At 39.1% G+C, this 25,359-nt stretch overlaps 1 protein-coding gene across 1 annotated transcript in view; it reads left to right on the forward strand.

The window, feature by feature from the left end:
• The window catches only part of LOC103180487 (low-density lipoprotein receptor-related protein 1), a 552,054-nt gene that overhangs the window by 39,041 nt on the left and 487,654 nt on the right, over positions 1–25,359 (forward strand). The gene's annotated exons all lie outside the window — the stretch shown is intronic.

The following is a 25,359-nucleotide window of genomic DNA, read 5'->3' on the forward strand; positions in this document are numbered from 1 at the left end:
ACGATGGGTCAAAAATGCTGCAATCTTAAATGCATTCCATTCCTTATTTGAGGAATGGTGTTAGTAATGTGTTCTGAAATATTACCCCCACCACCCCACCTCCCCTCTCCAAACATCTGAATAATGGTAGCTCCCAAAAATGTCCTATGGCAATAATTAAAGAATGGATTGTGTTTAGGAATAACACAATTTTGAGTCATTTTCTTACACTGATAGTGTATGCAATATCCATTCTCTGCCACAGCAAGGAGTTTTATTCATGATTTTTTTTCTTTGTAAGTCACTGAGGACAGGTGTGGGCATGGAATATAAATTAAATTAATTGGTTAGCATTTTATGTTATATGAATACAGAACATTTGTGCCCTATATTCTTCAAACATCTGTGCGGTTTATGCAAGATTTAAGATAGTTATCTGAAAATCATTGTTCCGATAATGCCTTTTGGGAAGCATTACATAGGACAACAATGGAGTATTTTCATGGTAAGTAGGTATTTAATCATTTGAGTGTGAGGAATTCTTACAGTCCTGTATTAAAAGGAAAATGTCTATATATTTACAATATTTATTTTGTGCACAGTTGAAAAACATATATTTGTGAGTTTAATTTTAAAGAGCTTGAGTTGGTATATTTAGCTATTTTGACAGTTTTGCACAAAATATGGTATTGCTGTTTCAGAAGATACTGACGTACCCAATATCCACACACACACTGATCCCAGGAGAAATTAGTGGATAGTGATTTTGAGCTGTTTTTCTCCTTTTTCCTCTTGGCTCAGCTGATATATTAAGCCTAATGTGGGAGGTATCCAGGAGAAGTATTTAGTGCATAGACCACACATCTACATGATGAACAGACAAGAAGCTGTCAACTACTACACTGGCCGAGGTAAATTAACTGAGCACGGATCCGAGTGAAATCTGGTCTGGTTAGCTGTAGTCTTTACCCTACAGAATCTTTCAAAGGATGGTGAACATCGTAAAACAATGTTTGCAGATCAAATCTTGCTTTTCCACGATCCAAACCTTAGGTGTTAAGACTCACAGTGGCCCCGGTTGTTGTAGGATGTGGATTGTAAACATAAGATGGCTGCAGATTTTGCTCAAACATAGCCAGTCAGGAAGTGGCCTGACTCATCTTGTAAATGATGTATTTGCCTTATACTTCCACTTAAGGTTGGGAGCTCATTGCAGTTGTGAGGCAGTGCTTCATATATAAAAAAATGGATATGCCTTGCTCACTCTGGTATCCACCAGCTCAATCCCAGGCCTGTGTTAATTTAACTGATGTCAGTTCAGGACTGTGGCATGAGGACAGGATTGGATTCTGTGTATTTCCACAGTTGAATAACCTGTCAATATACTGAAGAATGCCATCCATGAAACCATATCCAGCACTAATTCCTGACTTAGGGAAAGGAAAGCAGTAAATTGAAAACTATCAAACAGACCTGAAGTCCCAAGCTGACCTATCCAAATGGAAAGTATCTGATGGATATTAAGTGATGTGTGTAATTCAGGAACACCAGCTTTGATTCTTTTGCAGATGATTACATAGTTGGCTGGGCAGCCTCGCTAGAAGCCAACCATATCAGAGATGGGAAGCCAAGTGCCCAAAGTTTGATAATAAATAAATGCCTTGAGCATGATCTTGTGCATATGTGTGCTGACAGCAGTGAACTCTGTTTCCTTCTGAGTCGTGATAGCTCATGCTGCTACCCATACAGTTGCAGCAAAACAAGATTTGAGAGAAGATTGCTCTATTAGGTACTCTTATACAGCTAAAATGAATGGAAAGATGCAATGGTGAAATTGACTGTTGTATTATAAAGGAGATCTTTTACTTAATCTATGTATTGCAAGCAATTCTGCATTGTTAAAGGCCATCTGCATAAAACAGCAGCAAAAACGAAAAAAAATAGTGAATAGTGTATTGATCTACCTTAAAACATATTAATCCTGAAGGGAGTGCAGTGGTACAAGTTAACCCTCATTCCTAGTGCACTGAGAACATATCTGTAATCCTCTTGTTACATAAGAAAGCGGGAAATTGGAATTGAAAGGATTAGTTGAGGTACAGATCAGCCATGATCTAATTAAATAGCGGAACAGGCTCGAAGGGCTGAATGGCTTAATCCTTTTCCTATGTTCCTGGGTAATTGTTGTTCATTGATATTTGGTTCCAACTTAATATCATGTCCAAATGTTCAAGCAGAAAGCATGGTACTGGCAAAGCACAGTTGGAAGTATTTGTAGGCAATTTAAACAAAATAGTCACTCCACTTTGTTATATATTCTGTGAAACATTTTGAGACATCTTCCCGCTTGAAAGGCGTTACACCAAATGTAAGTATTATCATTGATTTGGGAAGATGGAAGATTTTTGGAAGACTTGTAAAACTTTTTCTCATTGTCTGAAAAAAAGCTTTACAGATCAAATGCCCTAACCCAAAGTCTGTTATTGGTTTTGAGATGTCCAATGCCTGAATTGCAGTTAATAGCTTTACTTTTGTCTTTGCGCACATTGTAATTGAGTGTCAACCCAACAGCACAAATCGCTAATGGATGGATGCGTTGTGTAGCTCAGTGGTTAGAGCTCTCGCCTCGCAAGCGAAAGACCTGGTTCGATTCCCAGCAGGGCGAAACCTTAGGCAACTCTCCTTACTCCACATGGCTCTGTTTACCTAGCAGTAAGAAGGAACACAGTTGTTAGTTGATTGGCGGATCGCTTTTCCGGGGGTAATAATTCCTTCGAAAAAATAAATAAATTGGTCGCTCAATCCACGACTGTTTGTGGGACACTGCTGTGTGCAATTGGCTGCAGCGTTTCACCCACAGAATATACAGGCAATTCACTTTACTGTATATTTTGTGAAGTGCTTTGAAAAGTTTTGAAGACGTGATAAGGCACTATATCAAATGTAAGTAATATTAGTATTATCATGTCCCACTGTTGACAAAACCTAATGAAGATATTGTTACTCATTTTTTTCAGAGCTGTGTAGATATTTTGCCTTCTCTAACACCACATTCAAGATGTTTTAATTACGTCAAACTAGAGGTGAAATATCGGCAAATGCATTTCTTAGACTGTATTAACAGAGCTTCACCAGAAGAAGAATCTACAAATGTAAAAAGCAATGATTGTGTCTGAAAGTAGGTGATTTACATGTAGCTGTTTTGGAAAGAATATACATACTTTTTTTTACAGTTCAGGTGCCAGAAAGTCTTCCTTACCCTTTAAGCGTACAGTCTTGTGGCTAAATGATTATAAATGGTTCATGGTTTAAACTCTACTTTCCTCCGAGGAATAGTTGATGCTCAGTACAATTGACTAGTGAATCACAAACCTTTTTTAAACAAAATGAGTGAGCATCTTGGGGTCTTGGATATTACTAAATCTCAACCTTTTACAACATGCCTGGACAATGAGTCCCAGCAATCTAATCGGTGTACTTTACTTTATTACTCATTCATCTGCCTAGTAGTCTTTTTACACAGTAGGTGTTTTGGGAGAATATCCAACAAATTGGAAAGCATCCCATTAAACTTGGAAGTTTGTTGTGAAATGGAAAGGACAAACATGTAAGCGATTTTATTTCTCATTCATCAAGAAATGTACTTTCACGCCTCTTATCACTCCTTCACAGTTATGTTTTACCTATCCTATGAATTTAGGATATTTAAATGTTAAGAGAGAAGAGTCTTATCAGTGGGCATTGTGTACATTTTACACTCTGGGTTAATCGCTATAAAAAATAAATTTAATCTTAAATTGAGCTATAACTATAAAATTGCTTTCATCACAAAGAATCATCTGTTTATACACCCCCTGTAAAAATCCCACCACGTAAGTTGCAAATCATTTTCATCAGCTGCATGCATCCAATTTGTAGCTGTAAAGTCTTTTGAGATATAAGACACACATAAGCTCTTTTCTGAATTATAATTGTCACTTGTTAATGCTAGGTTTTATATAGCACAACACGCTCCAATTATTTTTCTGACACTTTTTGCTATGAATATGAACTTTAACATTGTAGATGGGATATTTTTGCCAAATGTATATTTGACATAGTAAAACAATGTAATAGCATTCTCAGTAAAATGTACTCATTCTACTTTACACCTTTCCATTTCAGTGCTCTTGTGGTTGAACTACTATGTTTACCCTTGTGATCTATTTGGTCCTAACTGTATTTAGTGTACTTGAATTGAGGTAATTTAACAAGTTCGTAACCCAGGTGAACCATTCAAATGTTCAGTTAGAGAGCAATATGACAACAGAAAACCTACACTACTCATCTTTCAGACGTTCCTTCATGTCTAACAAGTCCACATATTATTAGAAGAAACAAATTGTCTCAATCTTGGCATGAGGCATATTTATAAGCCTGAAAGCTAGTTCTATTATTCTTCATCAGTTTGATGAGTTTTAGTATGTTTAGCCCTGCCGGGTCTAAACACATCTATTACTGTAACCTGAGTATATTGTTCTCACCCTTTCTTGTTTTCTGAGCAGCCCTGTTCCATCAATAATAATAATAATAATCCTTGCATTTGATAAAGCGCCTTATCACGTCTTTGAGACATCTCAAAGTGCTGCACAGGATACATTGCAAAGTGTAGTGACTGTATATTTTGTGGGCGAAACGCGGCAGCCGATTGTACGTGCTGAGCAGCTACCTTGCGTGAAGGGTGCAACTTGTTGTTGTTCTTGTTGTGGTGTATGTGTGTGGGGGGAAACTTGCCTAAGGTTTCGCACTAATTTGACCCACCTGGGAATCAAACCCAGGTCTCTGGCTTGCGAGGCGAGTGTTCCAACCACTGAGCTATAGAACGCTACTGTGTGTGTGGCTGTGTGGGGTGTGGAGTAAGGAAAGTTGCCTAAGCTTTCGCTCTGTGCTGACCTTCCCGGGAATCGAAACCAAGGACTCTGGCTTGAGATGGGAGCAATCTGTCAATACTTTATTGGCTCTATTTTCTGCTGTAGTCTGGCCTCATCTATCTAGGCTTGCCTATCTATTACCTTATTGTTCTGATCTCAAGAGGTGAATTCAAATTTAAAAATCAATTCATGTCTCTCCCCCCCACCCCACCCCTTTCAGCTCTATAATTATCCCTTATTCTTACTCTGTCTCGATCAATGAGAGTTACTTAATATTCCTCACTACTTGTTCACCCTTGTTGTGAAGCATGAACACGCCTAAACTACAAAAGGAGTTAGTTATTAACCAGGCAGATGAATCCAACCACTGCATTGTTCATTCATGGACTGGAATTGGGAAGAGAGAGGGTGGGGGTGGGGGGAAACTGAGTAGAAATGTGGACTCAGGAAAAGATAACATGATTACTTGAATATTCTTGAAATGATCACTACATGCAAGGAATTTGGGGCACATAATAATAATAATCCTTGCATTTGATACAGTGACTTATCACGTCTTTGAGACATCTCAAAGCGCTTCACAGAATATATTGTAAGGTAAATTGACTGTACAGTTTGTAGGCGAAACATGAACAACAAAGAACAGTTATGCATGGAAGAAATAACCAATATCTGTTTCATTCACTGGGCTTATGGTGTAGAAAGATTTCTCCATTATGGATATATTTTAATAATGGATGTTGGAGTGAATCCATCTTTAGGCCCTCAGAAAGCTTGCCAGAGAGTGCTATCAATGACAAGCTGTACGGTTTTAACTACTGAGACTCCAGCAGTACCCTAACACATACTCTGGGGGCCTTTGCACTTGCCTACCTTTGCCTAATGCTTTCTGGAATTAGGCAATCAGGGAGAAAGTGCGCATTCCATTTCAAGAATTTCTCTCTGGAATTTCCATGCGTAGGTGGGATGCATTCAATTCTGTTTGGATTGGATACTCTCAAGCACAGTGATGGGTTTCCGCATGTGTCAGATACCTGGCTGACAAAAAAATTGCAATTTGCTATTGTTGTTGGATATGTTTTCAGTGGGTGTAGGGAGCTAAAACCTCATTTCTTGTTAGTGCGAGCAATGTCTGACAAGACACTGGCTCTTTGGTTCAGTTACAAGCCTACGGCAGTTCTTGTTTTTGTAATTGGTTCCTTGACCAAAATTAACCCTTTATGCCCCACTGCTCTTCTGCACCCCCACACTCCAAAACACTACCCGACATGAAGGGTGCTATATAAATACAAGTTGGTGTTGCATTATCAATTTGAATACTGTGATTTTTATGGGAAATATTTTCATGTATTTCTTTGGATAATTGTACTTGCTATTTATTCGGTGTGGATAGCAATCTGTCAGTTGATGCCACCAAACAATGGATCATTTACATCTTGTATGTGAAATCTCCAATGAATAATTTATTATCATGTACTTACAGCTGAAATTAAAGAAACGCTGCTCCTGCATGAATCATTTATGATCAGAACAGTTGGAGCTTAATAAAAATGTCAACTATTAAAAATGCATTGAATGGCTAGCTTCACTGCACTCTTGTCATGTTTTTTTTGTAGATTAAATTAGACCAGCAGCAAAAGATTATAGATACTTCAACCGAGATGACAAATCGCACAGCCTTGATGGGCAGCTGCTTGATCTTCATGCTGTTTTGCACCAACACCTGCAAACTGTATTTCACCCACAAAATACACAGTCAAATCACTTTGAAAGACGTTGAGACATCTTGAGGACATAATAAGGTGCTATTTCCAATGCAAGGGTTATTATTAGTGTTATTACAGTTTAAGTCATTCAATAAAGGTAATGTCTAAGTGGTTTTCAGTGATGGGTCAGCCAGACCAATAATACTGCTGGCTACATATGAATTGATGTTACTTTTCTGAGTGCGTTTGAGCTTCCTAAAATAGCTCCTTTTTGCAGGATGTTGATAATAAATAATAATAACCTTGGATTTGATATAGCACTTTATCACATCTTCGAGACGTCTCACAGGACTTCACAGAATATACTGAAAGTGAATTGACTCTGTATATTTTTTGTGAGCGCAACGCAGCAGCCAATTGCGCATAGCAGTGTTTCATGAACAGTCGTGGATTGAAACAATCAATTTATTATTATTAATGTTACTTATTTTGTAAAAAAAAAGCCCTGATGTTTTATTTCACCAGTTGTATAAGAGATTTCTGAAAAGTCTTATTAACAGTCCCAGTTGCACCAATGATTCTTGGAACCAATATTTGTTTTATACTTTTTGTTTGTTTCATTATTATTATTAATATTATCACAGTAAAACTGGTAACTTGACTGAGCTAATCTTTTCCACCCACCATATGAGGCATGTGTGTCATCCGTTCCCATCTGGTCTGCATTTTGGTAGATTCCACCACAAGGCTCAAGCGCATACTTTCCACTCCAGCAGATTTAATTGCACCCCCTGCTGGCTAGCGCAACCAATAGTGTTGGTGTCAAGCAATAGTGGGGGGGCACCTGTCTGCTCATCTGCTTTCGTGGATGGAAAACTTTTCAGTCGCATTAATTGGCCCTGTCAACATTTTCAGGGGGTTGAAGCGGGAAATGTGGAAATGGAAAAGAACAAACACTGCTAATAAACCAGTTGGTCGCGTGCCAAATGTGAGCGAGGCCCTTTGAATTGCTAAGCAACGCTATATATTGTAAGTCAAATAAGTATTCCTTTGATTCACTGTGCAGCGTACTTTTCGAGAACATATAATGGTGGTCAGTTGAAAATGTCCCTTTCTTAGCTGAGAAACTCAGTGAGTGACAGTGGACTGTCTGTGCAATTGAGCTCCTATGGCTGAGCCACTTGCAGATGTTCAATGTGCAGCCAACATCTGATTTCATGCCAAAAGTCTCCCTTTGGTACATCCACAGTGAGTTCCTGTAATAATAAATATTTTAATTAAAGGGTAAACCAGGCAAGTTGCATTAATAAAACATCAGTTAAGTCAATGTGTGAGAAATGCTAAATACCTATGTGAAAGTATTTTGCCAAATAAGGTTGGAAATCGATCAAAAACCAATAAATATTATAGGGACGAAAGGCTACACAACCACATAAATGTCCCTGTAAATTGAGAGATCTATCACTGCAAATTATTGCAATGTATTCCTTCCTTGTTAAATCTCCTTTTCTCACTCTCCTGTCAGCAAAAGAGATGGCCATGTGTTTTTATGTGATTTCAAGCTTTTCTTCCTGAGAGTGTCAATAAATAACTGACAGAATTAAATCATTTTTAAAACTATTTTCACAAGGTACACATGAAGAAATAATTGTTTTTTTTTATCCTTTTAGGGGGGAGAAATCTCACAGAAGCCTGCAGAATTAATCTCCCATTGACTTAATCCAAGTTTATGGAGTTTATGTTTCCCATAGTGGGTAGTTAGTGTACTCTTCTCACACATGAGCGGACCCAGGCGAACCCTTAGGCAAGTTTCCTTACTCCACGCGCCTTTGTTTACCTAGCATCAAGTAGGAGCCAGGTTGTTAGTCGATTGGGGCATCAGGTATTAAACCCTCCAAAAAATAAATTTAAAAATTGATCATTCAATCCATGACTGTTTTCTGGGACACTCAGCAGCTAAATACTCATCTTTGCATTTTTAATCCAATGACAACATTTTTCGCCCACAAAATACACAGTCAATCTACTTTACAATATATTCTTTGAAGCGCTTTGAGACGTCTCAACGACTTGATAAGGCACTATATCAAATGCAAGGATTACTATTATTATTATTTAGTAAAACATTGAGTTACACATGCATAAGAATATGCACAATATTCTTTTTCAGCTTTTTCACAGTTATTCCACGCCACCCTGGGGAATTTAGATGTCTATTTTGCAGATGGGCTAAATCCAGAAAGTCATCAAGTTCCCCTTCTGTTTAAGTTTATTTTTATGGATACATTCTAAGGGATTACCAGGATACCCTGAAATTTTAAACTCCTCAAAACATGTTCCTTCTTGAAATCCATCTGAAACTGTTTGTCCACCTCCACCTCAAGGTTAAACAAATTGTACAACAAAGAGTTGCCACTGACAGAAATATACCAAACCGCTCCTCTGCAACTCAGAAATAGGACAGGAGATTAGATAAGGCACTGTACTGCCAGGAGACCCAGCTCTGGGCTACCACATGCACCAATACGCTGAGTTGAGGATATCAAATCTACCACAAGACAGAAGAATGTATCTCTGTTGCCCATCAGCTTGACACGCGCACACAATTCCTGCACCAGCATTGAAGAAAATAAATTAATCTGACCCAATCTCCTGTTTTAACTTCCTCTGGGTTGGGAAGTAATGTATTACACCCTCAAATCAGGGGCCCTCTAGCAGTTACAACTGAGATTGGGATACCACAGCTACAGCCTGACTCCTTTCTGATAATGATCAGAAGGAAACATGCAAGAATAAAACTTTGAATTTATGAAGAAAATCACCTGAAAGCCCCAGGGAGAGTAATGTGCGTCAGTGGTGTCCCAGTATTCTCGCATCCCTGTGCGTTCGCACATTAGTCTGAAATCAATATTGTGCTATTATTGTGGTGTCTGTCACATCCTGGAGGAGTTAATATTGAGCACGATTTTCTCCCAGACATGATGGGAGAGAGAAAATCTGAGGAGATAGAGCAGCTGTTGTAAGAAAGTGAGACCTAATGGTTCAGGGAAATCCTCTCAGCAAGCCAATATAATGTCATTGATGATCCCTGCTGAGAAATCAGATGCTACCTTCAACCTCTTACTCTGGGCTTCTGAATGCTGACCAATCGAAGCTGCTGTTCAACACACATCTGATAATAATAATAATAATCTGGTCACTCAATCCGTGACTGTTCACAGGGCCCTGCTGTGCACAATTGACTGACGCGTTTCACTCACAAAATATAGTCAATTCACTTTACAGCATATTCTGTGAATCACTTTGAGACATCACAATGATATGATAGAGATATCAAATGCAAGGATTATTATTATTATTTTATGGTTTGGATTTAATTTCAGACATAGTTATCAGAGCGGGCACTATAATCGTGACCATGTCCACTTTGTAACCACATACACTTTCCTGTTAACTAAAAACGTCGCTGAACAAAAGTATTTAAAAACTCAACAAACCTGGAAACATGAATTGCATGTTCTTGGAGATATTCTTTTGAGCAAACATTCCCACTCCTGCACTATTGCTCTCTGACATTCGTGTAATATTTTACACTTTCTAAGCATTCTTCAGACACTGCAGCAGCAGATTTCCAGCCTTATTAAAGTATTGTTGCTGAAATCTGAAAGATGAGTAAGAAAGTTGCGAAAGCATAAATTGAATGTGGAGGAACACCCTCATATTGCCTGAACAATCAAAAACAAAGCTGAGATCAAGTGAAAAGCACGGAGTAATTTGCTTGCAATTTGAGACTGAATTTAACCCTTTTGTCAAAATATTTGTGCCATTTTCGCCCTGGTCCAAAGTAGCACTGGTTTTACCAGGATGAAATTTACCCCCTTCCCCTTTCATCCCCTGCATTCATCAACAAATTGTTGCATATTCTGCCCAAAGAGTCTTAACGCAGTAACTTTTGAGTGAAGCGTTGTTCACATTGATCATGTCATGTAGCAAATTAGGTTCTAAGGATGATCAACGTCGTAATATCAATTCCATGCAGACTCTTGGTTTCTTGTTGTGGGAAAAGCTTAGGGCCTCTTCTCCTTGCATGCAAGAAGCTACAAAAATAGCTTAGGACATCTTCCCACTGACTTCATCAACATTTCACAGCATAGGAATAGTCATTACTGGGGCATCCTGAGACACTTTGCTATTGATATTCAAATCCCTTCTATTTTTGTTGATGAGTGATTAGTGGGGAACTTACAACTTGGGATCTGCTTACTTTCATGTCTGTGGAGCACAACAGTGATCAAAACAACAACAAAATTACATTTGTATAATGCCTTTCACGTCCCAAGGCGCTGGACAATCAGTCAATGTTTTGGAGAGGGTGGAGAGCAGGAGGGGAAGGAGGGTGATTGAAGGCAGGGTAGTGAGATGGGTCTTAAAGGAGGCAAGGGAGGGGACGAGGCAGAGAGACTGCGGGATGGAGTTCCAGAGGGAAGCCAGTGGAGTCGGGCGATGATGGGGGTGATAGGGTCACAGAGCCTGGTGCAAGAGAGGAAAATGGGCTGCAGAGTTCTGGATGATCTGCAGCCTATGGAGGGAAGAGATGGAGAGGTCGACAAATAGGGAGTTTGCATAGTCAAGCCTGGATGTTATGAATGTGTGTATGAGGGTTTCAGCGGCCTGCGGCGGCCGATCAGCCCCACATATTATAAAGATCCATTTTCTTAATTAAATTCCAGCCCCGATTATTGGTCTTTCTTGCTGGTTTCCATTTTCTCAATTGTCTCTTTCTCTTCAAATCAACCAGCAAGAACAATGGCATTGCACTGTGTCACTCTACCACAACTTTAAGCGGCAGTTAAACCAGGTTACCTCAACAGTACAACCCATTAGCATTGCTCCAGAGTGGACCTGACAGATCTCAAATGTGGAGCTTTACTTACCCTCATCCTCCATTCCCAGTTCTATTGTTGCACAAGTGCTACAGGTCAGTATTCTGCTCTTTACCAATGGTAGAACACAAAATTGTGGCATTGGAGGAAGTTTTAATAAAAAACATAAATTAGTAAAAGATGAACTACTGTACAATTTACTGCAGATAGTGCAAAACAAAAATAAGGCAACAACACTAACTGTTTTCAACTCCACACACCCCCCCAACACCCCCAAACCCCATACTTCCCAAACCCACTAATATTAGTTCTATGACTGCTGTCCTGGTTAAGATCTGCCATCAACGAAGAGTGCATGGATTGGGCTTCAATCCTATTTTTCCTTTTGCCTAGCCTAAGGACTGAGACCAAATAGGTTGAAGGGACCTCCTTGTGTGAGCTTGAGCAAGAGCTGACCCATGCCAATTGTTTCGAGAGCTCTGAATGGAGCACATGTGAATGAGCCCAGGATGTTTGGTTATCTTACACTTCTCACTCATGCTTGTCGGAGGAGTGCATGAATTACACCAACATGTATGTTATGTTTAACAATGAATCGTTGTAATTCATCACCAAAAATGGAACAAAGCATTTTAATGCTTGTAGTAATCATAGATTTTGATAAGCAATGCACACACCAGACCCAAATTAATGAGAGGAACTCAGGGCCAAAGCAAGATGCACATAAGGGAATATAGAAACAAATTTATATGCTTTAATAACTTGGATTAATAATGCTTTAAGACAATGATGCAACCAGCAGTGCTTTCTGTATTTACCTTACATTCAATCATTCATATCAAAAATAACAAAAAGTGACTGGAGTAAATGGACTTATTCTGAATACAGCAAACAAAACGTCCCGTTTATTGAAACAATAGTCAGCTGTTTTCCAGAATGTATTTTTTTTAACAAGTCCACGTGTAGAGATTGATTCTCTTACACACAATATCATCTATTCACTATACTTCAACTAAACTTTTTTATATATGGGAGTATAATTTCACAAAGTATTTCTATTGATTCTAATGACAATTAATGCTTCACATAAGTTTAAAGGCCAAAATAGACACAGAAAAATGATCTGAATTGCTTGCCAACAATTAATTCATTGATGGTACAGAGATGGTTTTCATTGTACCAAGCAACATAATTTCAATGCACACTCTCAGAAACATCTTCTTAAGTTCCCTCTAAATTGTGCTAACACTTGTGAAACCTCAGAATCAAAAACCAAAATCTCTACTAAAAATACATAGTTTATAACCAGCTAAAACCTCATAGTATACCATTTGAGAGCGCTGTCTGGAAAGCTTCCTGTTGCTTCTCCGATTAAGATCACCCTACTCCATTAGAGCTTTGCCTTGCAAGGTTAACGGGAGTTAAGTGGGAAGAATCTGTACTCCCAGTGACTGGTCTACCCCTCCAAGTCCTGCTGATAGGCCAGGCTGGCTAGTCTGACATCAGCAGTGTCCTGGAGTATCGATGGACCTGTTTGGCTCAGAGTCCAGATGACCACAGATGGTTGACTTGATTTTGACATTCCATTTGCCAAGCATCACCTTGGAGTCAGCTCAGCTCCAATTGAATCCCCGTCTTCCTCTTTCCCACCAAAGGAGGATAGGCTGGGAATCAGATTGAATTAAAAAGTAGATTGAGCACACAAAAGCTAGATTGATATGGTTGAGTTGCGTAAAGAAAGAACATCCTAGGATTTCCAATGATTATATGGCAAGAGTAATTAATGTTTCATCTAAGTTTAAAAGACACTGAAAAATGATCTGAAGTGCTTGCCAATAATTAGTTCACTGATGGTGCAGAGATGGTTTTCACTTTTCTAAGCAACTTTGAATGCTGAGGCTTGAGTTATTCTTCCTGTTTTGCATGCCGAAGGTAAGAGAGGCACGTAATTTTCTATTTATATATGGATTCAAATCCACTTCTACATTTAGCAGTTACAAAGTTAACTTTAATAGGTTTAAGCACCATTTTCTGGAAAGCTATAATTTAATGGTTAACAAAGAGCATTCGCTGAAATCAGATTATATAATCCGTACTTTTCTTCAGACTGTACTGCTTCAGTCTGTAAATAAACAAGTTTTTCATTTACAGAAGGCTATTTTGCTAAAGGTCCATTTGCAACATAACCAAATGAATTAGCTTCAATCATACCCTTCCAAGAAAACGATAATGCTTAGCTGCAGAAATATTTTATGTCTAAAGTGGCTTTGCAGGCAAGAAAATATATAGCTGTTTTATTGCAAATATATGAACATTCAGTGGACTAATTGTATTTGGTAACTTGGGTAAAAATGAAAGCTTTCGAATACATTTACCTTGAACGTTTTACTTAAAATAAATTAAACTATTTGGCAATTTTCCATCCTAAAACTTTTATGAATTTATTAAATATGAAATGCCCTTTAGCATGAAGACATATTTACGTTAATTATTATTCCATTTAAAAGGGAAAGGTTTGACATTGGTTGCTTAATCATGACTAAGGAAGTAAGGAAAACTTGATGGATATCAGAATGCAAATATTAAAATAGGATTAAAACTGAAATTCTTTGACTTAGTAGAAGTGTGCTGTTGAATTTTGTATAACTGCACATTTATTAATTTTTAATATTACATACAACAACAACAAAATTACATTTATAGAGCACCTTTCACATTGAGAGGACGTCCCAAAGTGCTGAACAGTCAGGTGTTGGGGCCCGAGCATGGGGGGGGTTGGTAGATGGGTGAGGGAAGGCAGAGAGGTGGAAGGGCGACCAAAGGCACGATCGAAAAGAAGGGTCTTGAGACTGGCCTTGAAGGAGGCAAGGGAGGAAGCGAGGCGAAGGGACCGTGGGATGGAGTTCTAGAGGGTGGGGGCAGAGAGGCTGAAAGCCTACCACCAATGGTAGGGCGGGTCGGGCGGGAGACATGGAGCAGACCGGAACCCGATGAACGGGGGGAGCAGGCAGGTTGGTAAGGAGTCAGCAGGTCAGAGAGGTAGGAGGGGGCAAGGCCATGGATGGTCTTGAAAGTGATGATGAGGATCTTGAACTGGATCCTCTGGGGGATGGGGAGTCAGCGGGCTCGGGCGAGGGTGGGAGTGATGTACATATTCATTGAGTTAGACCAGGGTGGTCCAATTAGTGGCCAGGGGGCCGCATCCGGCCTGGAGACAATTTCATCCGGCCTGCGAACCATTTCCAACTTAATTATCCGACAAACAAATACAGGTGATGTGCAAGCTCAGTCTGGCAACGGGATTGCCCAATCAGAATAATATATTGCTTGTGCAGCCCGTGGACATTTCTCAAATCTGGTATCTGGTCCTGAGCAGCCAATAGATTGGATCACACTGAGTTAGATAAACAGAATTTCTTTGATTGAAACAGATCTTTGAAACATTGCAGCTTTTTTTTCCATTCTATTCTTTCTATAAGTTTAGATCGGGCGTTCAGAGACCTAGATCTCAATCTCCAATAGGGAAACTTATTTTACTCCTAGTTTTTGATATTTTCTTAAATTGTCCTGAGTAGGATAATATTCCTTCATATTTAACAGTGGCTTTCCTGCAGGACTACCTATAGTGCAAGTTGACTATAAAGTGAATAAGACAATTATTGGTATGTGTGTGTGCCATTAGCAAGAGTCTGATGGGTGTTGAAATGCTGTGCCATTGACAAATGGAAAAAGGATTAATATTCTCCCTGTCCACTCAAATAAACGATCACAGATTTTTTCGCAACAAATTTGAATTGGCTGTGAATTATACAACAGAGCTTTATTATTTTAGAGTTACCAATACACTTTATTTTTAGCAGCAGGTGATTATTTTGCAATGTAACGTTTGCTAATATATTCACGGTACTTTTGTTTTGAAACAGGCACACTCAAGTCACATTTTAACAACAATAACAACAACAACTTGTACTTATATAGCACCATCTACACGGGGAAGCGTCTCAAAGTGCTTAACAGTGGTGGAGCCCGACTCCAAGCCGGGTGGGGGGGAAGATGGCCGTAATCATGGTCGAAGAGGAAGGTTTGCAGGCAGAACTTGAAAAAGGGGAGAGAGGGGCAAGGCGGAGGGATTGAGGGAGAGTGTTCAGGGTTTTTTTTACAGCATAAACTAGGAAAATTGGGGCCAAAGAAGAACTGCTATTGTGTTTAACGAGCTGGGAGCAAAGCCCTATGGACCACCAGGGAAATAACTGTAAAGCCATTTGAAGCAGGAAAATAATTAGCGCTGGATGATCCCACTGTGTACTTTTAATGATGTTGGCTGAAAAGGCTAAATATAAACCAGGAAATAAACTTTTTCAAATATGCTTGAAAATAGCCTGCTCTATGTCTCCCACCCGACCCCACCCCCCTACCATTGGTGGCAGGGCCTTCAGCCTCACTGCTCCCAGCCTTTGGAACTCCATCCCACAATCCCGTCACCTTGCTCCCTCCCTTGTCTTCTTCAAGGCATGACTCAAGACCCTCCTTTTTGACCGTGACTTCAGTCGCCCTCCTACCTCTCTGCGCTCCCTCATCTCAACACTGCCCACCACGCTCGGGACCTGATCCCTGACTGTTCAGCATTTGGGATGTCCTCTCGACTTAAAAGGCGCTTTATAAATGTAATTTTGTTGTGGTATACATTAAATTGCACTTCTATGTATATTTTACAGAGAGTTCAAAGTACTTTCACCCACCCATTGTCACTATTTGGCAATGGACCATAAATATGCAAACAAAAATATACTATTTCACAAATCAATCCATTATTGGTTGCATTATAATGTCTTTAAACGATGCAGATGGCTATCTCTGATTCTTATTTTTGGAGAAGCACTAAGAATATAGTTTTGTTGTTGCACAACAATTTGGTGTGTGTTTGGGTTGTATGTAATGCCGTTATCTGCATAACAATATTTTATTAAAGGTAAATTCAAAAGTCACCACTATATGAACGGCAGCACTTCTCAAAAGTCTTCTGGCAAAGAAACTATCTGTGTTGCTCATACTGTGCCCCATTAGTCTTGTGTTATTTGTCTTCGAGTAATTCACTCTTTGGCAGGTTTTATGTGAGAATCCTTTCTGGTCTACCAGGCAATGAGTACTGTGCCACATATAATCACCCTGAATAGCAGGTTTAGAAACAAACTGAAATCCACAAGCTTGTAACTCTTAGGTCATTTTTAGTGCCTGTTAAAGGCAGCGTTAACGTCCAAGAAAAAAAAATCTAGCATTTTAAAATTATTGCTCTGAAATAGCGTGAAAGACATTCACAATCATAACAACTGTCTCAGATTATGGTGGATATCTTCAAACTCTGGAGACAATCTGGATAAATGGCAACAGTGGTCTGTGAGGCTGTTGTTATGAACATCACAGTTTAATTGCATAAATTGATCCAACCGTTCACAATGCTCATTCTAGCATATTTTTGTTGCTGTAAGGAGCCTTGTCCAGATTTGTAGATTCATAGCTACCCATCAGCATGTATGGAATAATTCTAGAGCCCAAACATGTGCAAAGTTGTTTATGTGCAAGAACCAGAAATGAGATGCTCACGAGTCTGAAAGACACGGATGGAGAGAAATTCCACGGAACTGTAGACGTACTCTATTCATGCCGCGTTTTAGAGCACTGTCCATTTTAAGCAGTTGGCGCAATCTTATTCCTAAGATAAATTTTGAAGTTGTTTTTCAGTGGATTTCTTATAAGAACTACAGAAGTAAGACAATTTGAATTCAACAATTTGCCAAATGTTGGCAATGGTCTCCTGAATTTAATTCACAAATTTTGGCATTTTAAAATATTACCTCAATAGTGTAAGTTTACACACATTTTGAATTTCTCACTACAAGTCCCCAATATGAAAGATCCCTGTGCCCAATAGATTGAAGCATGAGTTTTTCTTCTTGGCCTTGTCAAAGTTTTGAGTAACATTAAAGCATTGCAACATTCTAATATCGCACAGAAAATAGCTTAATAAAGGTTCAAGAACTTATTATGTCCTAGGACTCATAATTAGTTGTATGTGGCACTGATGTATCAAGAAATAAGATCATATGAACTGAATCGGTTCATAATCCTTATTCTGACACTTGATAGTACTGTACTGTATTACATATTAACCCACAAAAAAACACAGCACTTAAAATCGTCTTGTGTTGAGATGGTATTAATCTGCATAAAGTGGCATCATCAGAGAGGCTAACCTTGCATAGCACACATAATGTTGCCATCACTTTTTGAAAGGCACCAGGTGCTGAACAAGGACTTTGGCGCTCAAGGCAGATTCAAAGCAATCGTTCGTGAGCAATGAATGATTTCTCATGATTTGCACTGTCGTCAGCTTTGTAAGCACATATAACATCTAATGCTGAGTACATTATACAACCTCTTCACTCAAAGAATATTTTCAATAAGAGACAGCGAGCAACTTGTCAACTGGAATAGTGTTATTAGGTTTAGAAAGGTCAATATTGCTACAAATAGCACGGTTTTCTTCTAGCACGGCTGCAGGGAAGATAAATAATCAAATAATCCTTGCATTTGATATAGCGCTTTTCACGTCGGGAGGAGTCCCAAAGCGCTTCACAGAACACACTGTAAAGTGAATTGACTGTATATTTGTGGGCAAACGCGGCAGCCAATTGCGCACAGCAATGTCCCACAAACAGTCGTAGATTGAAAATGACCAATTTATTATTGTTTTGGGTTTTTGGAGGGATTATTATTAGGCATGTGGAGTAAGGAAACTTGCCCAAGGTTTCGCCCTGCCTGGAATCAGGCATCAATTTTCAGTTTTAACATTGTTTATTTCACTCTTCAGCTCACTAACTTTTAGACGTCAAAGTCCTGAGTACTGTTTCACCACAGTTGTGTCCATGCGCTAACTTAATGCACGTACACCTAAATTGGAAACATTTTTTTGCTGTCTCATGCTGGTTTGGAGCCATTTTTATTAGATTGAACCACAACACAAGTTAATGTAGATGGAATAGACTTGAATCCAGGGATTTGCAATGGAAGACAAAGGCCCATACTGAGAACATATGCACCAGAATTCACAAACCCATAGTACACATCTATTGCAGGTCACAATCACAGAAAGAAACTTAAGGCATGGTTAGTGAGTTTCTTTAAAAAAGCAAAGCTGAGTCTTGACAACGTCAAAATACAAACCTGTAAATTAGAAGACATGAACCTCCTTGTTCAGAACCAGAAGAGATAGGAAAAGGAACAATTGAAAACAAGAACAGGAGGAAGAGATGCTGCCTTTATAGTGGAAAGTTGTAATTGGTAATAAATCATGGAACTTTGCAACACTAAAACTAAAACGATGTTGGCCTCCTTCACTGAATGTAATTGGGAATACTTGAATCATTGTTAGTAAACTTATGAACCTTGGTATGCTTCATAATTATAATCCTATTAGTAATATTCCTTTCATTTGATATAGCAAATTCCTTTCATTTGAAAGCACCTTATAGCACCTTATCATGTCATTGAGACAACTCAAAACACTTCACCGAATATACTGTACTGTAAAGTGGATTAACTGTCTATGTTGTAAATAATACACAGCTAATGAAAATAATGAAAAAACATACACACCCTAGATTGTTAAATGTACTCGTGAGCAGAGAATTATAAACATTGTCACTGAGATCGGTAAAATTACTTATAGTTTGACAATAGTTTGGCAATGATCTCCAGAATGTAATTCTAGAAATATTCACAAATTAATTTGGGGGAAATGGGTGATGGGAGCAGGGAAGAGAGTAGGGATATTTTTACTCGTATTTCTTAATTATTTGCTTGCCTACAAATATACAATTGCTACACTTTACAGAAAATTCTGTGTAGCGATTTGAAATATTTTGATATGTTGAAGTTCTGCATGAAATGTACGTTTTTTTTTTAAAATTATATCATGTCATCAAATTGATATGATGGGATTGCTTTTTCTATGGTTGATACACTTTTTTTTGAAAATATATAGTTACTTATAATATTTAGTAACCCAGAAATCCAAAACAAACACAACATCTTTCCGTTGTTTATGCTATATTCCTTCACCGCACATAATAATAATAATAATAATCCTTGCATTTGATATAGCGCTTTTCACGTCGGGAGGACGTCCCAAAGCGCTTCACAGAACACACTGTAAAGTGAATTGACTGTATATTTGTGGGCGGACGCGGCAGCCAATTGCGCACAGCAATGTCCCACAAACAGTCGTAGATTGAAAATGACCAATTTATTATTGTTTTGGGGTTTTGGAGGGATTATTATTAGGCGTGTGGAGTAAGGAAACTTGCCCAAGGTTTCGCCCTGCCTGGAATTGAACTCAGGTCTCTCGCTTGCAAAGCGAGTGCTCTAACCACTAAGCTACAGGACTCCACATAGGTGGTGCGCATGTTTTTTGGGATGGTCCCTTTATCAAAGTCGAGAGTCGAGAAAAGGTGCACTTGCCACTTTCCGAAGGTGCCCCGATGTGCACCGTACGCGCACATGTTTACCATACACACGTTTTTGGGACGTTCTTTGGTTACATCTCAAGCGTTCTTCTGTACCCCGTGTTCAGTCAGCTTTGGGTGCTCTCGTGGGCTGCCCGGTGGGTGCGCCCTGAGCGGGTTGTGACGGGGCGGCTCTTGCCGGGGTCAGGCCCCATCTGGCCTTTGCTGTAGTCGAGCCGAACTTCAGCCCGTCCGTCCCTCAGTAGATAGTCCCTGATCCTAGCGTACGCGAGCCTGAGGCCTCTGCAGCCGGCCCCAAGGGCAACGTGGTGACTGGCCCAGACCTCGACTGTGTATGAAACCCCTGAGGGGAAGGGAAGGCTCCTTTTATTGCCAGCCAGGCCATGTCCTGATGGTTGTCGGTCAGGGTAAGTGATGAAGCATTTTTGCCAGACGTAGCTGGCTGTCGCCGAAGGGTACCGCCCGTTTGGGTCTGCCCTCTCCCTCTTTCGAACTGTTTCGACTCCCTGCCGCGCGGACCACTCAGTGATTGCGCGGGGGGCTGGGATCGTGTTATTCAGGAATTTCTCAACGGTGGTTCGGCGCACTCCAACTATGTGGAACGTTTCGAGGCAGTTCTGCCAGACCCAGGACGTGGTGGCATTTGTTGGTTGCTACACAGAAATGAGCAAATGTGTCAGTGAACATTTTCCCTGAACTGCTGTTCACACACAGCATTCACCTTTGAAGGAAAGAGCTCCACTATTATATTACTTGCATAATAATCTTTCAGTAATGGCAAAGTGCATTAAATCATCTATTCTTTTGTATGGATGCAGTGAACTAGAGGCATATATTTCTTTCCCACAGGGTGTAATGCCAATTACTTGAACAGCTCTTTCAAAAATGGAACCAATTCAACCAAAAATTGAAACTTGTGGAACATCAATTAACTGCCACTTTCAATTATCCATCAAAGGGGGTCGACGCCATCAGGGCCAAACAATCATTTTTCATTGTGTACGTGGAGTACAATTCATTCTATTGGGTGATCACCAGACTTGGATCTGTTTACATTTATGTGAATCACAACATTTCTTTACTAGCTGGTGTATGAAGCAATTGTGGAACTTGTAATCATGTGCAGGGAAAATTGGTTCTGACTTTAGTTTTGTTCTTTTATGATGTGATGTACTTACGAAATTACAGATCGAGTGAAAGAGGCAATGTTTTCTTCGGATGCACAAATACATATGATCAGTCCTCACACAAAGTCATTTCAAAAGGAGAACAATTAAGTTTTGTGTACAAGGTTGAAGCTAGCAGAGTCTATTGTGGACTAATCGAATAACTTAAAGGTTAATCAGAGTCGACTAAAACCTGGCACCGTAGATTTTTTCTCTGAACTTTACACCTTGGACTGTGTATGTGTTGTACATTGTACTGAACTCAATACTAGTTTTCTCAAACACGTTAAGTACTCCCAGTCCAGGTGTTTTTTTGGCCCAGAACCCTGCTTCCTCATGTCCCTTTGTCCCTTTGGCTTAAAGCAGGACTGAGAATCTTGTATCTACAGTCTTCAGCTCCTATCCCACTGCATCCTTCCTTTCCTATCTTTTCACTCTCTCTGAGGTGTGTAATTGCTATGAAATAGTTTTATTTGCTTGCACCCTCTGTCAACGTGCATGCTGCTAACATGACTCCTCTTCAATCCTCCGACTGTGCATGCAGATAAAACTAGATTTAGCAACAACCCCACTGCCTCCTAACAGCTGTCTCACAGCACTGCAGAATAAAAGCTTGACTAAATTACAAAGATCTCACCCTAGGCACAAAACAACGATAGAACTTGAAGAGAGCAAGAGTGGAGGAAAAATGATTCCTTTTACCTGATTTCCCAATGTGTGCTTTGTTCTATTCTGCTCCACCTCAACAAGACTTTTGAGAACATAAAACACAAAGTAAGTCATCTTGCCCTCTCCTTCCATAGCTGAGCCTTACTTGCGTAACCTTGCCCCTGTTCTCAGGCCTTTACAAAGAACCAATGCCAAAACATGTCAAAGCTCTTCACACGATTTACTGTGGAGTGGAGTGACCAATTATTTTGGAGGCAAACAAATTCCTTAAACGATAGCATGGAAATGGGCAATTTGGTCAAACTTGTCCATGTTGATGTTCATACTCCACATGAACCTCTAATCCCCACCTAATCCCTTCTCCAACACCCCTCTTTTACCTTCTCTCATGCATGCATAACATTTCCTTTTAGATACTTTGATGCTGTGCACTTCAATATCTTTCAACATGAAGTTCCACACTCTCACCACCCTCTGCGCAAAGAAATTCCTACTAAACTGTTTTAGGTCTGCTACTGGGTTTCTACTATTCATAAAGTTCCAGAAAACTGAAGAGATCCTCTGTAAAATAACAGGGAAATTATATATATTAATCCGCCTTTTTGCCCTGCTGGTAATACAAAGGAAATTGTGTCAGTCGTATAGGAAGTCATCAGACCATCATAGGAATTAAATAAATTGGATGCACACAACATGGATAAAAAAAATTAAAAAGCAAAACAATGTCGTAGCACAATTTCAAATGCTGATATCCAGTAACCTCGGAGAAAATGTGGAGATAGGCAAACTTGTCCTGACATGTGGTGTGACACAATTGCCAAGTGAGCAAAAAGGAAACTGTTTTGGACCAAAGCAGTAACTTTTAAACCCAATGCATCAAATTTATCACAAGATATTTTAACATCAGAATTGTTTGTTACTCATTGACTCTAATTTTTGTCCCTGAATACTAAATAACCCAGCATAATTAAATGTGCCTGCAGAATACACTTTACTCTATATCCTGTGAAGTTATTTGAGATGTCTTCCCAAAGTGAAAGCTCCTGTATCAAATGCAAGGATTATTATTTTATTAAATTTGGAATTATAAGTCATTCATTTGGTCAGATTAATCTCTCAACAGTTGTGTTTTTCAGGTAACTTAACTTTTAGCCCATTGCATAAGACTCCAACTGTGTAGTTTGGGCTGATGTTTTCTGTCTTCTGGTTCCCTAAGTAGCAAAGTCTTTGATGTGGTCAATAGTTCATTATAAGGTATTTGTGCTAACAATGTGAGAGCTGCTCCCAGCTATTAAAGAGCGTGGGTTTGCCTGGAAGTAATTTGTTTTCACTGGCTGCTTTCACTTTGTCATTCATAGCACCAGTAGTCAAAACTGTATAAACCAGCAGTATTTTCAGAGCAGGATTGAATAGTTTATATTTCCTAGAAGCGGTTTGTTATTCGAATGTTAAAATTTATATTTAAATTCTCGGTCAGCCTTTCGCTTTGCCATTCCTCTGCTTAAGAAATTGAATTGGTTTTGGATACATTTTCATGAATGCCCCCCACCCTCTAGTTGTTGTCCTGACTGTGAACTCTTGTATGTTACCTGGAACTGTGAGTGTTGGCAGGCTATTTGATCTAGGGGGGCAACAATTGTGTTCTCACCTAAATCCAGTTGCACACAAGCATTTTGCAGCAGAAGTCACTAGATAATAATTCAGATTCTGAACCCTATTTTACCATGAACTGAGACAAACTAATCCAGCAGAGACAGGCAATATCAGGCTTGGCAATTTCTTTGTCTTAATGGGACAGTTTCACACCACGACACTGACATTTCCCAACTGAGCCACTGGGAGAGTTATTGAGTTTATTTTTTTAAAATAATAAATAGCATTCTACGCAATCTACCTGGGAAAATAGTTGGGTTTTATTCAGTTATTGACTAAACATTTTAAATATTGTTGCTGTTAGGGACATATTTGCAATAGTGGAAATAGCCATAGGATAATTTGCCCTGATTTTATCTTGATGTATTGCTGGCTGGCTTACATTTTAGTGTAAGTGTAATTTTAAATTGTGGCTATATGTCAGTATATCTCAGGCATTCCTTTGGTTGATGTAGTGGACCTGCGTTTTCACTGCTTCAATATATGTGAAACAGATGGCGATGTAATGACCCAGGCCAAAAACATTTCCAACTTGGGTATGATTTTCTGCCGTAGTAGATAATCCCATTTTAAGGATTGCTTCTCCCCACCCACCATGAATTCTCACTGATACACTGAAGAACACATTACATGGCTATAGATGCCTAAAACTGTACATGCCTGCACTGTTAATTAATGTCATATTTTTGCCTATTTATTAAGTGCAGACTTCAGGTAGAGAAATGAAATACAATGTTTAGGTTCCAATATTTGTTGATTGAAATTCTGAGTGTCACAGAAAGAAGGTACAAAATAAGTACATGGTATCTGTAGATGCCTTCTGTTAATCATGTTCACTGGGTTGTTTCAGAATTTCTATCAACTTGATAAATCCCTGAAACAAAAAAAGGTCAAATAATATTTTCTTGTGAAAGAACTGAAATGGTCATACATCATGTCCCACAGTCTTCAACGTGGGTAACAAAAGCTCAGCAGGTCACAAATGAAATGTCAGGAATCGGACCACGATTACATGGATAACAGTTTCTTTCCAGGAATACTGTGTCAAGGAATTCGTCACCCACAGTTCAACATTCATATGACATCATGTCAGGAGAGCTTTGTACAATAATAAATTCAATCCACACTGCTGTGCACAATTGGTTGCTGTAATTCACCCACAAAATATACACTCAATTAATTTTACAGAATATTTAGTGAAGCACTTTGAGACATCTCAAAGTCGTGATAAGATGCTATATCAAATGCAAGGATTATTATTATTATTAGCTGTTCCTGGGCAACCTCTAACCAGCACCTTTCATCATAAAGCATAGTAAAAAATTAACTGGTTAGTTTCCAGATGTCTTCCTTTGTAACTTTTCAGATTATAATTGGTAATCCTTTGATTTAGCACCCATAATATTCAAATGTTTCAAAACACTTCACAACTGTCAGGTGCAGCAATTTTGTATTTGTAGCAAACATAGCAGCCAATTTTCTCAAAGCAGATTCCATGAGCAGCCATGAAGTGATTGACCAATTAATTTGGTGACTTTTTGGCCAGAACACCAAGGGAAACTTTCTTTTCTTATCTTATTCTGGAATGTTTAGAAGAAAAGAGATACAGAAGTTTTGGTTTGAATCTTATTCAAATGAAGGCATTTGCAACAATACATTGCTTTCCTATTACTGCACTGGAGTGTCAGTTTATGAGCTCAATTCCCAACACAAAATTGAACTTTAAACCTTCTGATGAAAAAGGTCTGCAGACTGAGCCAAGCATACAATCACTCATTGAGTTTTCCAATGTTGCATGGTTATTGAATGAAGAAACGCCAAAAGATTGCTATAAAGATGAAAAGTTGTGTCACAATAGCAAATGTTGACAT

The sequence above is a fragment of the Callorhinchus milii genome, unplaced genomic scaffold (assembly GCF_018977255.1).
Source record: "Callorhinchus milii isolate IMCB2004 unplaced genomic scaffold, IMCB_Cmil_1.0 Scaffold6, whole genome shotgun sequence".
Lineage (NCBI taxonomy): Eukaryota > Metazoa > Chordata > Chondrichthyes > Chimaeriformes > Callorhinchidae > Callorhinchus > Callorhinchus milii.